Below are 17893 nucleotides of genomic sequence, written 5' to 3'. Positions count from 1 at the left end.
CCTTATCAGCTGTGGGTAGCACGAGGAACACACTTCCAGGTCGGAGAGTGAAATGCTGTGGGGCAGCCTAGGCTAGAGAATGAAAGGCTCCAGCTGCTGCCCCATAACAGTGCCCCAGTGATTTTCCTAATCCACTGGACACAAGGAAAAGCTGACCACGAAAAGCAAGACAATTTTCCTCTTTTTAAATACATTTAGATATAAATAAGTATAGCTTTTAGCAACAGATCATAAGCTTCCAAACAAATCTTAGTTACTTTTAACAAACATGACAAATAAACCTCCCTATAAAAAAGAGGAACAGGTCTGCTTTCCTCCGCCACCCCTGCTCCCTCCCAGCACTTGGTTCCAAATCAGTTCTGCTGAGACCAGACCTGTTTGGGCTGTACATTATGAGCAGTAGGCAAAAAAGTTGCCTACAAGTGTGAATTAAGCAGCAGTTAAATTACCAAGATGTGGGTGGAAGTGCTGTCCCCCATAAATTCTGTTCAAGTTCTGCCTTCAGTTTGCTGGTCTAGGTGGTGAGCTCTGCCTGCAGACTGCACATAAGGAACCTCCTGCAGCTCCTACTGTCCATGAAGCTTTTCAGTAAAGTGGTGTTTTTTTTTTTGTGGGCAGCTCCTTCCTTTTTTCACCAAAATAACCCCTCAAAAATCCCAGCTCATGGATCGCAGGGAGCCCAAATTTCTTCCCATTAAACAGCATTTTACTGAACTTTTTCCTGTAAATTACTATTTTCTTCTAACCTCCCCATTTGCTTTGCCAGCTCTGTTCCCTGTGCAAACTCCTTGTTGCCTCTCTCCAGCAGCACCTGTGGTAAGTGACTCCCTGCCCTTAACAAGCTGCCAGGGGCAGCTGCAAACACCAGTCGAACAGTCTAGGCGGTAACCCTTCCTGGAACTAGAACAGGGCTCTATGTGAAAACCCTGTCAAAGCAGAGCTCAGACATGGTTCTTGCTGAGCTGTTTCTAACATGGTGTGAGCAGCCAGGTATCAGTCTATGTCAGAATGCTGTTCAAAAACTGCTTGTTGAAAATAACATGGAGTTTAACCATGTCCAGCTTGTCCAGTCCGCCCCATGTTAGAAAACTGCATACAGGCCAAATTAATTCCTAGCATAGCACTTTCAAGGAGTGAGTGCCTTATCTATTACATTCAATATAACACATATTCTCACATACCTTCCATTATAATTGGGTAAGACCTCTTACTATTTGTATTTTTTTACAAGTGTCTGCAGAACACAGGTTCCTTTCATTTTGCAAAAAAGCTAAGTCACTTAGTTTTGTACAAGAACTGAATTACTACAGTCACACAACATCTTCTTTCAATGCAGTGCCACATATTTGGTTTACATGAACAAAAATTTGGAGAGAGCATATTAAATGATGATGAAGAAACCATGTGCTCTGCTAACATTATAGTGCACCAATGACTCTTTCCACACAGTGAGCTTGAAATTTGTCTGTTTTAAGAGTGCTGTGGTGATGCCTTTTGCAAACTCATTGCTATTCTACACACATTTCAGTCTTGACCAACAATAGAAATTAGTGCTGCTTTGTATGTAATCGATTTAATATTTAACAGGGTTATCACTGTAATTCTAAGAAACGCAATATCTTCATTTAAAGCCTTGCTTCGTTTGATTTGGGTCCATATTTTAAGCTACTAAATGAAGGAAATATATGGTGGTTTTTCTCTTTTCATTTTGTTGATGTGATGATAGCCATAGCATTATTTGGAAGATGGGGCTAATTACTCCTTTTGGTTGAGGGTGATGAACTAGTTTGTATAAACACACAAGCTCCAGTTAGTTTATTTGCAAATTTCAAATGATAGTCTATGTGCAGTTATGCAAAACACAGGGAAGAAGGGATGATGCCTCATGACTGGTACTTATTGCTGAACAAAGGTTTCTGCCCATGTTTTCGAAAGATCTTCAGGATTTGTTTTTAATTATATAATTCATCAAAACTAAACAAAGGTCCTGATTTGATTAGATTCACATCAGGTCATCCCTGGATGAAACTGTAAATCTGAATGCATCAGAGCTGGCACAACTGTGCAAATGCTAAACTGAGGCAGTGGTGGGGGGGAGGTAGTAGAAGGGAGTGCAGTTACGTGCAATTCATGCTACTGAGCTATAAATGATAAAATCAGCCAATGGATAAAATCAGTCCAGAATGTTTCCACCCACTACACTAGTGGGATCAGCAAGTTCTTTCATTTTCAGATAAATGTTTCCCCTGCCCTGTCCCACCCCACAAACAACTTCAGCTCACTGCTAACTATGATGCATGGGCTCTCTCTGAACGGTCACTGGAATTCACCTGCTGTCACTAGTGATGACCATCAAGGAGAGGTGGAATCCTTTTTGAGCTAAGAACAGTGTATTATTATTAGAATAAGGGCATGCCCTTTATTCTGCTTACAGTTCGCTTTTACTTTCTAAAGTAGTTTGGCAACTAGACATGGCTGGCAGTGCCTCTGCCATGTCATTTAACCTTCTTGTCTCCATTTCCCCATCTGTCAAAGGGGGATAATAATTACAATACCCAGGTAAGGCAGCTAAACCTTAGTTAGCTAGGACTATATGAACTTTAACTAAGTGTAAAAAATTCACCAGAACGCACCCAACACCCACTAGTAGCAAGGAATCTCGTGGCAAAATTGTTCATTGTAAAGCTTTTTAAAGTGCTGACAACTGTGCCTGTATCCCAGCATGAGCCACTGGTCTCCACTGTCCTTGCTGTTGGAGGTGAACTGAAGAAGTCCTCCCTTGCTTGTCGTCATATCACGTGCATGTGCGCCTGCACACCCACCCACACCCACGCACACAGATTTTGTATATAAAGTTAGTCAGCTAAATTTGGTGGGTACCCACAAGACTCCTCTCACTTCCCCTTCTCACAATCCTCCTGTAGACTTGTGAGATCACAAAGGTGTGATGGTGACATCCAGGCCATAGCTTGACTTCATCACGGCTGTGCAATTTTCCTTACGTTGTTGATCACTTCATCTGTAGTTAATCACTCCCTGGTGGTGAGGGGTGGAGCTGAGCTAAGCAGGGAAGACTTGATATAAAAGCCTTTTGCTAAGTGAATTTGAGAGCCAAGAACAGAGACAGCTAATGGGAGTTTCAGAGGGAGTAGCTCCAGCTCCAGCCCTGTGGTTGGAGGTGACAGGACTTTGTGAGTAGTGTGTTTGGTCTGCCTGAGATTGTTAGTTTCTCTGTGTACAGGCTGTGTAGAAGGGTCTTAGGCCGCTGAGTAATCCGCAAACCGTTGGGCCTTTGATCAGTGCCTTGATAAAGGCTGTGAGGCTCCAGCCCTTGGACCTTTGACCAGCCCAGTTGTTTGAAGTCTCTGATTGATTAATCACTCTCTGGTGGTGAGGGGTGCAGCTGAGCTAAGCAGGGAAGACTTGGTATAAAAAGCTCTTGCTAGGTGAACTTGAGAGTGAAGAACAGAGGCAGCTATCAGAGAAGTGTCAGAGGAAGTTTGGAACAGGAGTGAGAGAGGCTTTCCTTTCAGGTGCAGCACTACATGTGATTTCAAGATGGCCAGCAATGAAACTGTGATAGTGATCTGCAATGGATGTGCTATATTCTCTTTCCTGCTTGAAGACAGAAGGGATTTCATGTGCACGAGGTGCAAGGTGGTGGCTATGATGGAGGAGATTATTCTTGGATTAGGATTAGGCAAATTGAGGTGTTACTAATAATCAGGGAAGCTGAGGAGTTTCTGGACAACCTGATTTGGCAAACACCAGTACCCCAATTTCAGGGAAGAATAGAGCTTGCCACAAAGGAACTGGTGAGAGAGGGAGTCAGAAAGGAGGATTGGCAGTTTGTGACCACCAGACACAAGAGGTCATGATGGCATTATACAAAACTAAAGACAGATGAGAATAGGAAGACTGTAGCCACCAGAGAGAAGACAAGCAGGAGGAATTCCATGCAATTAGTAGTTTCAAATGGATACCATGTCCTCAACATGCAAACTATATAAGATACCTCTCAAGATCCAGGAGATCCAAGGGAATGGAGACATGTATGGGACACATGTGGATGGCAGCTTGGCCCAACCTGTAAGAAAATCAAGCTTACTGACGAAGAATTCTCCAGCCATCCAAGGAAGACAGACAATCCTTGTTGGAGATTCAACACTTAGAAGAATAGAAAGAACATTCTGCAAGGGACCGGTTGACAACAGGACAGTGTTTTTCCTTCCTCGAGCCAAGACATGGCTTGTCATTCTAAGACTGAAAGAAAAGGAGTACTTGTGGCACCTTAGAGACTAACCAATTTATTTGAGCATAAGCTTTCACATGAAGTGAGCTGTAGCTCATGAAAGCTTATGCTCAAATAAATTGGTTAGTCTCTACGGTGCCACAAGTACTCCTTTTCTTTTTGCGAATGCAGACTAACACGGCTGTTACTCTGAAACCTGTCATTCTAAGACTGGATAGGCTTCTGAAAACAATGGGCAAGGATCCATTGGTGATGATTCATATCTGCACTAATGACACTGTCATGAGATATCTCGCAGATAGTAGATGACTTGAAGGAACTTGGAAGCATGCTGAAGAAGAAGAATGTCCAAGCAATCTTCCCTGAGATCCTTCCTGTTCCACGAGCAAAGGAAGAGAGAAGGCAGAAGATTCTGGAAGTGAACTGCTGGTTAGGTAAGTGGCAAAAGGCAGAGGTCTTTGATTTTCAGGAACATTGATCCATCTTCCATGGGGACAGGGGGCTGTATAGTTTGGATGGCCTCCTCCTCAGTAGAAGGGGGACCAATCTCCTTGGGGACAGGCTGACTAGAGTAGTTAGGAGGATGTTAAATTAATAGCAAAAGAGGATGGTAAAAAGAGGGAAGATATGAGCACTCAGCACAAAATCAAGATGCTGAGAACAAAATTAATCACGCAACCAAAGGACATGAAGAAAAGAAATTCTTGAATTGCCTGTATATTAATGCTAGGAGCCTGGGTAACATACAAGAGGAATTATAATTGCTCATTTATGAGCATAAATTTGATCTAGTTGCTATTATTGAAACGTGGTGCGATTAGTCACACAATTGGAATGTTAAAATCAATGGTTTTAACCTATATAGGAAGTATCAAGTGGGCAAAAGGGGAAGGGGGAGTCGCAGTCGCACTTTGTCAGAAATGGTATTACCTGTTTCCAAGTGACTGATAACTCAGAAGAAAATGATTTGAATGCTTATGGATCAATGTTGTAACAGATAAAGTACAACATGGGGTACTAGTTGGTGCCTGATACTGACCAACAAATCACATTGGGGAACAGGATGACCAATTCCTTACACACCTGTCTATAATATGCAGGGGGGGAAAACTGTATGATCATGAGTGAATGCTGGGGGTCCCATGCTGCCAGTACTAAAACATAAGTGCAATTTCTAAACATTATATCTGACAATTTCCTAATTAAAAAAATGCTTCAGCCAACAGGGGGGAATGCTCTATTAGACCTTGTCCTAACAGATAAAGAGAAACTGGTCACAGAACTAAAAGTTAATGGTAGCTTAAGTACGAGTGATCATGAGTTGATCACATTTGTAATGTGCAAGCAGAATAAAATCCAGTCCAGTAATATATATACAGGGTGCTTAAATGGGGCCAATTTTTAAAAAAAGCTGAAAACAATTATGAGCCAAATTAGCTGGGAGGAAGAATTTAATCAGAAAAATGTGAATGTAATTGGGAATCATTTAAGAACACCTTACTAGATGCCCCGAAAGCCACAATCGAACATGAAGGCTGAGCTGGTTAAAAAAAAAACAACTTGCCTCAGAGGGGAAGTGAAGGCAGCTGTTAATAATAATGATGATTATTAATAATCAAAATATAACAAATGTAAGAAAGTGGAAGTTGACAGTAATGAATATAAAACAGAAATTAAGATTTGTAGAAAATTGATAAAGGAAGCCAAGGGACACAAGGAGAGTTAAGGACTATAAGAAAGAAGATTTTAGAATATATTAGGAGCAAAAAGAAGGCTGCCAATGGCATTGGTCCCTTATTAGATGGAAAGGTACAATTAGCAATAATAAATGCAGAAAAGGCAAAAGTGTTCAATAAACACTACTGTTCTGTAGATGGGGAAAACAGATGATATCGTCTCATAATATGGTGATAAAATTCTTTGCATTTCACTAGTATTACTGGAGGATGTTAAACAGAAGCTAGTAAAGTCAGACATTTTTAAATCAGCAGATCTAGATAACTGGTATCCAAGAATTTTAAAATATCTGGCTGAGGAACTCACTGGACAATTAATGTTGATTTTCAATAAGTCTTGGAGCACTGGGGAAGTTCCAGAAGACTGGAAGAAAGCTAATGTTGTGTACATTTTTAAAATAGTAAATAGGAGGACTGGGTAATTATAATCCTGTCAGCCTGACGTTGATTCTGAGCAAGATAAGGTAGCGGCTGATAAGGGACTCAATTAATAAAGAACTAAAGGAGGTTAATGTAAATAATGCAAATCAACATGGGTTTATGGAAACTAGATCCTGTCAAATTAACTTTATATATATAAAATAACAATTATGAGTCAGATCAACTGGGAGAAAGAATTTAATCAGAAAAATCGGAATGATAATTGGGAATCATTTTATATGTATCTAATAAGATTACAAGTTTGGTTGATAAAGGTAATAGTGTTGACATTGCATACTTAAACTTCTGTAAGGCATTCGGCTTTGTATGCCATGACATTTTTGTTAAAAAATTAGAATGATATATCATTAACGAGGCACACATTACATGGATTAAAATCTAGTTAACTGATAGGTCTCTGTAGCATGGGGCATGGGTCACTTGCTGGAGGATTTTCTGCACCTTGAAGTCTTTAAACCATGATTTGAGGACTTCAATAGCTCTGACATAGGTGAGAGATTTATTGCAGGAGTGGGTGGGTGAGATTCTGTGGCCTGCATTGTGTAGGAGGTCAGACTAGATGATCATAATGGTCCCTTCTGACCTTAGTATCTATGAGTCTATGCATCTCAAAATGTAACTGTAAATGGGGAATTGTCATCAAACAGGACTGTTTCCAATGGGGTCCTGCAGGGATCAGTTCTATGTGATCTGCTATTTAACATCTTTATCAATGACCTGGAATAAAACATAAGATCATCCCTGATAGTTTGCAGATGATCCAAAAACTGGGGGAGTGATCAGTAAATAAGAGCACAGGTCACCGATTCAGAGCGATCTAGATTGCTTGGTGAAGTGGGTGCAAGTAAACAGTGTGCGGTTTAATATGGCTGTGACACAGTGCTAGCTGCAGCACCCTGGTCACTTAGCTAATTGCGTAAGGGAAGATTACAGGCTCAGAAATGTTTCCTTCTTTCCCCAAAACAGGGACTTTCTCCTTAATCATGTAACTCCACTCCTCCTCCCGTTACAACCAGTGAGATAGTGGTAAAAAAGAAGTGGGTAAACTAATTTTAACTAAACTGCGTACTCCCCAAATGAGACGTGGGTAGATTCAGTTTAGTGGTGTTTACCCTTGACTACACTGCTACTTGAATCCCACGTATACACCTGTCTGTTCCTATACTGCAAGCCCTTTGCCTCTGCAACATGTGCTCACATATACCCCTCTCTGGCTCTGCAGCCTGCACACACACACACACATCCTTCTGACTCTGCTTTCTAGTGCAGCTGCAATGCCTGCTCCCAGAGCTGTGCTGTCAGTCCCTAGGTGCCCTGAGAACAGGAAGAGGATGCTGCATACAGAGAGCATGCTGCTGCCAGTGTGGTGAAGGAAGAGCAGTGGCACAGCAACCCCGGCTGCCAGGAGGCTGGAGTAGATGCCATTTTGTGTTTTTTAAAAAAAAAATCAATTTTTTCTCGATCTTTGGAGCATGGCACATAGAGTTGCATGATAACATATACCTGCATGATAGCGATTTTGTGATGTGTGAAGGGTGCTCTTATAGAAATGCTAAAGAAGTCCTGTTGTGTCCTTGTTACTTGCTTTAAGGATAAAGCTGTTCCTGCTAGCAAAATCTATTCTTGTCTTGCAATGAGTGAAACTTTCCAAGAAAATAACAGCAAAAAGAACAAACAATTTTGGCAAACTGTGTGAACACATGAAAAAGTGAGCAAAATTTCAAATGGCAAAAGTATTAGCAAAACTGGCAAAAAATTATTTTTTTCTCTGAACAAATGGTTGGCTTGCACAGGTCTGGAAGCCACTGGTGTTCTGTTGTAGTCCTCTTGTCATAGCCCAAAGCATGCTGTTAAGCTCTAGCTCATATTTCTGGTCTGCTGGTGCTGATGGTAAAGTACCCAAGATGAGCAATAGATCTCTTTTTTTTCACTGGAGCCATCCCAGCAGAGGAGCAACTTTGAGGAATGTTCTAGGTTTTTGTATCTGTGAAACTCCGTGAAGGTATCCATAGTATTTTTAGCTAAATAGTACAAATCAGAAAGGAGCAAGTTTCTTGTGTTCAGAACATATAAGTGTTTTTCCTTACTTTTTTTTGTCAAGATCTCTAAAACTTTTTTCATTTAGGCCCAGATCCAAGTCAAGAGTTTCCGGGATCAAAGTAGAAGCTACAGGTAAAATCTTCTATAACTGGAATATCTTAAAGTCACATGCCCAGGTCAAAGACAGCACATGTAAGGAGTTGATAGCATTTCTCTCAATCACACAGATGTGTTGAGTCAGTCTGCTGGTCTGTAATTCCTGGTACACTGGTTTCCTTCTTTCCCAGTGGCCTCTCTGTATTAGAGTACATTACATCCCCCATCACAGCTTTCTGCTAATACCACAGTCGAGCATCCTGGGTGGGAATTTCAAAAACAACCAGTCGTGGCCTAAATCTGTGCCATTGACATTTATGGTCAAACTCCCATTGACTTTCTATCGGAATAGAGTTAGGACAACGTTGAATGCTTCTGACAATCTCACCCCATGTGCTTTATATCTTCCTGTCTGTGGTCTTGTCATCTATGGTAGCTATTAGTCTTGTCCCTTCATGCTTTCCTTCTTTGCCCCAACCTTAAAAAGGGAGTAGGGGGTGGGGGGAAAGGACTTCCCCTTTCCAGGTCACTCGTATTAACTCTGACGATGTCAATGTCGTATCTACTAATGAAGTACTGACAGGTTTCAGAGTAACAGCCATGTTAGTCTGTATTCGCAAAAAGAAAAGGAGTACTTGTGGCACCTTAGAGACTAACCAATTTATTTGAGCATGAGCTTTCGTGAGCTACAGCTCACTTCATCAGATGTATGCCGTGGAAACTGCAGCAGACTTTATATATACACAGAGAATATGAAAAAATACCTCCTCCCACCCCATTGTCCAGCTGGTAATAGCTTATCTAAAGTGATCATCAGGTGGGCCATTTCCAGCACAAATCCAGGTTTTCTCACCCTCCACCCCCCCACACAAATTCACTCTCCTGCTGGTGATAGCCCATCCAAAGTGACAACTCTTTACACAATGTGCATGATAATAAAGTTGGTGCTCAAATAAATTGGTTAGTCTCTAAGGTGCCACAAGTACTCCTTTTCTTTTTAATGAAGTACTGTTATTTTCTTTGTGGTCTACAAGGAAAATTAGTGTATTATAAAGTCTCAAATGGAAAATATGAGGCCTATGCTAACATTTTCACCTGTTATGTCAGCAACACAGTTTTAGATATAATTACACAGCAATGTTAAATTATAAATTATTTTAAGTCTCTCCTGAAGTGTAACAGCTTTGTCATAGATATAAATCTTATTCTAGTATACATAGTGTGACGGGGCAAGGCCAGATGGCTATAGAAAAGTAGTGGGAGATAGATATATTAGCTCCAGGCTAAACAAATCCCTGGTACCAGGATAAGTGAAATGGAAGCTGCTCCAGGTCAATCAAGACACCTGGGGCCAATTAAGAACTTTCCAGAAGGCAGGGAGAAGGCTAGGTGGATTGGGACACCTGAAGCCAATCAGGGACTGGCTGAAACTAGTTAAAAGCCTCCCAGTTAGTCAGGTGGGTGTGCATGTCAGGAGCTGTGGGAGGAAGTTTTGCTGTTGGAGAGACTGAGTAGTACACACCATATCAGGCACAAGGAAGGAGGCCCTGAAGTAAGGGTGAAGTGGAGCTTGAGGAAGTGAGGGCTGCTATGGGGGAAGTAGCCCAGGGAATTGTACATGTCATGTTTCTAAAAGGTCAGCTACCATAGCTGATACTATTAGGGTCCCTGGGCTGGAGCCCAGAGTAGAGGGTGGGCCCGGGCTCCCCCGTCTTTGCCCCCTGATCACTGAGACTGGGAGACAACAGAGACTGTGCAAGGAAGGATAACTTCTTGTCACCTCCCTCGCTGGCTTATGATGAAAATGGCTTAGTAGACTGTGACCCTTGTCTCTAGAGAGAGAAGGGTTACGTGGAAGGTCACAGTGAGCCTCTGAGGCTAGTGAAATCTGCCAGGAAACGCGGGACCCATGGAGGCAAGGACAGAGCTTTGTCACAATAGCTAAGAGTCATTACCTTTATAAACTATTCATCATCCCAGATATACAACCTATAACTGGTTTAATATACCTCAGATAAGTCCTTATTTGAGTAACTTGTTTTGATATTAGTCCTAATCAATCACTTATTGTATCCAGCTTTGTTTTAAAAACATATTTAATAAATTGTAATGTCCTTCCTTTTTTAAAAATAGAAAATACTTGGTCCCCACATTGCTGTGTTTTCAAAATTTTGCTGTTTTAACTGGACATGTTTTTAAGTTTGAAAGAGTAACATTACTGTGAGTGGCATCATGCTGTGCAAAAGCAAATTTGGCAAAACAGAAAAACCAAAATAAACAAACAACATAACAGAACTCAGCTGTAATCACAAATAACCTTAACTATGATGCATGTGGAAGAATACACCCCTGGAATTCAATTTCAGATAGATCAAAGAATTTTGTGTGATAGAGAAATAATCACTCATCATAAAGCCCTATGGAGACTAGAACTTGCTGCCGCGAGGCCCTGGGGACAAGTATGCACATAAACCTGATCAAGTTATCAAAATATACATTCACCTAGTGTACAATAACATGAGATTATCACAGTCTAAGTGTGGATTTGGATAGGAAACATTGCCCAAGTCCTGTTCAATACAGAACATTAGCACTGTACCTGTCCCACAATATGCACTGTAGAACAAAATCACTCCCTCCCCCTGATTTTGGTGGAAGAAGGAAGTTTACTCTTTTATAAAAGATCCAAATAAATAACTTAATTATATACTCACTCTCAACCATAATATTGGCTTTAATATTTGGTGGTTGCTAAGGCCTTGCCCTTTTGGTGTATACACAAACCTGTTCTGATGATAGCAGGAGGAGTGCTCCTTTTTAACCTTTGCTGCTTCTCCCAGGACTGTAAAGGCCAGGATCTTAGTCTGTAGGGCTTAGCTGTCTCTGCGTTTTGTTTCTGAGCCCCAGGAATCTCTCATTTCTCTACCTTTGCTCTTCCTCAGCCCTTTGCACAGAGCGGTGACCCTCCCTTTGGTAAAGGGGCGAGAAGTGGCTCTCCCAGGAGTCACTCGCTGCAGGCAGATGGAGTCATGAGAGTATGACACAAGCTTTCCACCTCCTCCCCAATTGGCTGACATGATTTTTCTGGTGTGCTGTTGGCCTTGGTCTAGGAACAAGGGCCCAAGCTCAGAGCCACTTGACTCCCCAAGGTTCTGCTGCCAGGGTGTACCAGAAAGCCACACTGGCACCAGGGCCTTAGTGCGAAGCTGCTTGGCTCCGCCTACCCCAAACCTTCCATGTACAGCTGCCTCCTCCACACTAGGCCTTGCATACAAACTGCTGGCATTTTTCCTCTTCCTCATGCCCCTTTGCATCTTTACCATATCCCCATAGCAACAGGCTCTCTCCCTGCGCCCAACTTGTCCACTCACTGCCTCTTGGCTTCCCACAATTCTACTTCACGATGTGCCAGGGGATCGGGTGAGGGGGCTGAGTGAGTGGAATGGTGGGGGCAAGGGTAGGCGGGAATAAGTGAGGTATGAAGGAATTATGGGGCTAAGAGTTGTGTAGGAAGGCCGAGGTAAGTGTCACAAAAGGCACAGGAATACTGATAAGACAAACAAATTAATTAAAAAAGAAAGCCCAGTCACCTAACAGAGAACAACAGGGATACAAAATGTTCAGGTACCTGTCATGTGGCAAAGATTGTTATCCAGTGATTCCTGTGGTTACTGTTAATACTGTCTCCTTTAAAGGAGGAGGGTTAAATCAAATGCAAATAAAACATAACTAAAAATAACAAATGCAAACTGTAAAAGCCCTGCCCTTCAAACAGAAACAATACAAGGAAGAGTGATATTTCAGAATGACGCTTTTCATACAGTTTATTGAGCGTTAGTTTAGCTAGCTATTTTTGACTTAGTAATTTTCTGGTGAAAGACTAAATCTGTTCTGGCTATTTTCCCTTCTGACTGAAAGAGGTTTTTCTGTCTAAATATAAAATAGCTTCACCTAATTTACCTGTTAACAAGAAAATTGTCAGGTTTAAAAAAAAAAAAAGCCAGATTTCTACCCTCTTGATATCTGAGCTCATAAAAACCTTACTTTTGTGAATAGTGTTAAGGGTTCAGAAAAGATTTATGCTTCAATAAAATACAAACAAAAATTTGTCAAGGATATATATCAAAACACTCCAATGTATTTAACTGGCTAATAATAACCCAAGGATGAATGTTTTGTGGCTGATGATCTACTTCACAGCAGAAATATATTTTATAGAACCTTTGAAAAACATTTATTTTTCCTGATCAGCCTGGAGAGTACATTAGACAATTACATTCTCTGGGGTAGCTTTAATGAGAAATCATTAATATTGTTAGCTTGATAAGGGTGCATGGTTGTGTGCATGTAAAGACAGAAGCAAAAACAGATTCCATTGAATTCTTCCTGGTAAAATCTCATGAGTAATTTATAGGGTAAACAGCAGCCCAGCGACTAAAAATGCTACATATTTATTTTTGGTTACATATTAAGAGTGTGGGGGAGGAGGGAGGAAAGTAAGTGGGAGAGTTACAGTGGCAGTTATAAGAATGTTCAACTCTCCAGATGTCTATTGGAATGTTTAGGTGGAAAAACTGACTGGTGGGCTGTTCGTACAACTGGTACTGTCTGAGTTTCTTTAGCTCATTGTGTATATCCTTCAAAAAGGGTGAGAACAATATTAGACTTGAAACTGTCTGCCTTGTTTCCATATCCCTACACTGATATGCTCCAACATACTCTTCTGCTCCTCAAAAATCATGTGGGAGAATGTGTGTTCTATTCAGGCTCTGTGTGGTGCAGGATCTGAGAGTTCAAGATTAGTTTTAAGCCACTTTTGCATGTTGTTGTATACTTTGTGCAGTACTCGGCATTAAAGTAACTGAGGGGTACTCTAACTTACCCTCCATTGCAGAAGTCCCCTAGGGGCAACTGAGAATAGCCAGAGCACAGCCATGTCCTGGTTGCATCACCCCCACTTTCCTCAGTCATTTCTTTGGGGAATCATGATGGGGGTGGGGTGGCATGAAGTCATCCAGTCGGCTCTACACCATCCAAGGAAATCCTCTTATGTTGCAGCTATTACTGAAGGCTGGTTCTGCTTGCTGGAGGTCCCTCTACACTAGTGGCACTGGAATAATTTTTGTGCTGGGAGTGCTGAAAGTCATTGAACAAAACTGTAAATCCTGTATATGATGGAAACCACTTCAAGCCAGGGAGTGCCGCTGTGCCCACGAACCCGCTAGTTCCAGCACCCTTGCTCTACGCCACCAGTGCAAAACAAATTACCAAAGTAGAATTCAGCCATTAGGTCCCTTCACTGCTGGTTAGAGTTGGGTCAAATTGCAAAGTCTATATCCAAATTTTCTCCCACTGCTTGAGTTGATCTTGGGTTCTAAAAATAATTATTCACTGTTGAGAAGTGCTGTGTTTTCTGTGGCAAACATATATACACAATTTATTTGCCACATACAGACCAGATAATCCCCATCAGACTAATAATTCAGCCTCCCCTCAAAGACGAGTTGTATAGTACAAATTTCCTGCTTGTAGAATCATAGAAGATTAGGTTTGGAAGAGACCTCAGGAGGTCATCTAGTCCAACCCCCTGCTCAAAGCAGGACCAACACCAATTAAATCATCCCAGCCAGGGCTTTGTCAAGCTGGGCCTAAAAACCTCTAAGGATGGAGATTCCATCACCTCATTCACCAGCCCATTCCAGTGCTTCACCACCCCCCTAGTGAAATAGCTTTTCCTAATATCCAACCTAGACCTCCCGCACTGCAACTTGAGACCATTACTCCTTGTTCTGTCATCTGCCACCACTGAGAACAGTCGAGCTCCATCCTCTTTGGAACCCCCATTCAGGTAGTTGAAGGCTGCTATCAAATCCCCCCTCACTCTTCTCCTCTGCCGACTAAACAAGCCCAGTTCTATCAGCCTCTACTCGTAAGTCATGTACCCCAGCCCCCTGATCATTTTTGTTGCCCTCCACTGGATTCTCTCCCATTTGTCCACATCCTTTCTGCAGTGGGGGGCCCAAAACTGGATGCAATACTCCAGATGTGGCCTCACCAGTGCCAGATAGAGGGGAATAATCACTTCCCTTGATCTGCTGGCAATGCTCCTACTAACGCAGCCCAATATGCCGTTAGCCTTCTTGGCAAAAAGGGCACACTGCTGACTCATATCCAGCTTCTCATCCACTGTAATCCCCAGGTCCTTTTCTGCAGAACTGCTGCTTAGCCAGTCGGTCCCCAGCCTGTAGCAGTGCATGGGATTCTTTTGTCCTAAGTGTAGGACTCTACACTTGTCCTTGTTGAACCTCATCAGATTACTTTTGGCCCAATCCTCCAATTAGTCTAGGTCACTCTGGACACTAACCCTACCCTCCAGTGTATCTACCTCTCCCCTCAGTTTAGTGTCATCTGCAAACTTGCTGAGAGTGCAATCCATCCCATCATCAATAAAGATGTTGAACAAAACCGGCCCCAGAACTGACCCCTGGGGTACTCCGCTTGATACTGGCTGCCAACTAGACATCGAGCCATTTTGACCACTGCCCATTGAGCCTGACAATCTAGCCAACTTTCTATCCACCTTATAGTCCATTCATCCAATCCATACTTTTTTAACTTGCTGGCAAGAAAACTGTGGGAGACTGTATCAAAAGCTTTGCTAAAGTCAAGCTCTGTCACGTCCACTGCTTTCCCCATATCCACAGAGCCAGTTATCTCATCATAGAAGGCAATCAGGTTGGTCAGGCATGACTTGCCCTTGGTGAATCCATGTTAACTGTTCCTGATCACCCTTCTCTCCTCCAAGTGCTTCAAAATGGTTTCCTTGAGGACCTGCAGTATGATTTTTCCAGGGACTGAGGTGAGGCTGACCGATCTGTAGTTCCCCGGGTTCCCCTCTTTCCCCTTTTTACAGATGGGCACTATATTTGCCTATTTCAGTTGCACATGGGCAACCATGTAATTTTGGCTCTGATTATGCTGAAATAAAGTCATTTTGATTTTTTTTCCCATTCACAAATTGTGGTGACCTTCTTTGAAAAGTAAAGTGATGCATAACATTTTATTTGCACATATATGTATATGTAATGTAATGAATCTGATCTCTCTTCCCACACATGGGGAGAATATAGAAATGTATAGTGGTTGCCATTAAAAATTCTCATTTGCTATTTATCACTGCACAGTGGTATCAGAGATTACAATAGTTTTGTTTGTTTGTTTTTTTCTTATATTCAGAATAGGCAACATCTATGGTGACTGTGTTGTATCAGTTGGATTTTTTAAAAATGGTTTTAAAGTCAGTTTGGAGTCAATGGGTCTATTCACATGCTTAAAGCTAAGCAAGTATGTTGGTCCTTGCAGGATTGGGGCTGAAATTAGCTGTTCCATGGGGAGAGACAATAGACATGCAAAGGCAGGACAAAGCCTGCACAAAACAAGGTCCATAGGTACTTGTTTTTTCTAGTGTGTGACAAGGGCACCGTCTTGGGCTATTTAAAGCTCCCAGAAAACAAATCAAACATGCAATATAGATAAAAAAATATTTCCACATATTTTTCTTTATTAGGTATGAAAAATGGCTGGAACGTGGTGTTATTAGCATCTAGTGGTAGGAACCTGGGGCTCTTACACTCTGGTTAATGAATCCACAGGTATGTTGTTGCTTTTTAAAAAAACTTCTGAGCACAAACAGAATAATTACTGTTTTACCAGTAACATTTAGTGACTTGTAAAATATGGTAAACACAGAAGCAACCTGTCAACTTGGGAATACAGCAGGGTTAGGCATGTTTGAGCAAAGGGTACTGTCTGTACTGTAACTCAGCAGATAAAGCCCTTTTAAACAAGGGTGTACCTACCAGTAAAGTGTTTGGGAATATTAATGACTTTTCGTCAGTTTCATTGCTTGGATCTTACAGCTCCACTTAGTTATGCATCAGTATGCTGGTTTCTATTTTTGTAACCAATTTCCACTGACAAGCTGATGTAGCAACATCTTAGGTGGTCCAGCATTTTTGTTCAATTTGCATTGATACTTCTATCTTCCTAGCTAGTAGGAAAGGTCAAACAGTTAATGAACTTATTTTAGGGAATATCCAATCCTATTCTAACCAGATACTTGGCTCTCACAACATTAGGCTGCTGAGCCAGGGGCCCATTTTGTTGCCATTGTTTTCCTGCTGAGAAACCCATTTTCCATAATAAAGCAAGCGTTCATGTGTAGAAGGGGAGAAAAAGACTTCAGTATAAAAAGGCCTATCACAAGAACACAGTTAAATACCACCATGTGGCTAGTCATTTCTACTGCAGTTACCAGCATTCCGTTCTAGCTCTTAGTATTCTAGCCGACAATTTTCAAGGAAAACAGGAGGGATATGACCTGTTTTTGCAGCTGCTAAGGAACAACTACATTTAATGTATAATTGCTGCAAATAAAGATTTTTCCAGGTAAATAAATGGACTTTTCCAGAAATGTCAGCCTGTAACATCTTGAATGGGGGAAATTGATTGGAAAAAAAAAAAAAGCTTAAAGTGGATAGAATTTTAAACATCCAATCACAGAGCAAAATCCTTCTTCAAAAGCGAGAGCACCTTTAAAACTGCTTTAAAATTAAGTCAAAGTGAGGGAGGGTTGTTCCTTCCCACCCTCACTGTTCTATGAAAAGAAAAGGAGTACTTGTGGCACCTTAGAGACTAACCAATTTATTTGAGCATAAGCTTTCGTGAGCTACAGCTCACTTCATCGGATGTGAAAGGTTATGCTCAAATAAATTGGTTAGTCTCTAAGGTTCCACAAGTACTCCTTTTCTTTTTGCGAATACAGACTAACATGGCTGTTACTCTGAAAACTGTTCTATGAGTGAGAGATGGCAGCTAGGTTCTCCTCCTTTATTGAAGAGTAGCTACAGAGCCACAGAAGCAAGGAAAGCAATACTTGCCCTTGAATCTCCATATGTGGAAAGTAAACAGCACAAGGTGCTTGTACGAGGGAAATCTTTCTCATGTCAGACCTAAACTTCCATTGTCTTGAAACAACAAAAGCTCTGTGGACTGAAGAGATTTCTTCCTTTGCTTTTCAAAATAAAATGAAGGCAAAGCAAACAGCACAGTTAGTAAAATGGAATGACTCTGTGGACATATTATTTTATGACATACCTTTAATATGGCAAATGACTTGCCTTAGTGTGATGCAACGAGTGTCAGTAAGTGCTCAAGCTGTGAGAAACTTGGGGTATTCACTTCCCAGGGGTTTGTGTAAAAGTTGTGGACCAGATCCTCAGGATTCTTTGCAGCTACTTCATATCACACTGCTGGAGAACTTTGGTCA

At 41.5% G+C, this 17893-nt stretch overlaps 1 long non-coding RNA gene across 1 annotated transcript in view; it reads left to right on the top strand.

Moving 5' to 3' along the window:
* Positions 1-8600, top strand: part of LOC311523202 — a 66541-nt gene extending 57941 nt beyond the window's left edge. The window contains exons 4-5 of the long non-coding RNA XR_014712291.1: positions 767-816; positions 8555-8600. This is a non-coding gene — a long non-coding RNA (uncharacterized lncRNA). The remainder of the gene's footprint in view (positions 1-766; positions 817-8554) is intronic.
* Positions 8601-17893: the final 9293 nt, after the last annotated feature.

Source organism: Lepidochelys olivacea, assembly GCF_965140295.1.
Source record: "Lepidochelys olivacea isolate rLepOli2 genome assembly, chromosome: 7".
Classification (NCBI taxonomy): Eukaryota; Metazoa; Chordata; order Testudines; family Cheloniidae; genus Lepidochelys; species Lepidochelys olivacea.
The sequence above is the reverse complement of the archived record's forward strand: the minus strand, read 5'-3'. Positions and strand labels throughout refer to the sequence as shown.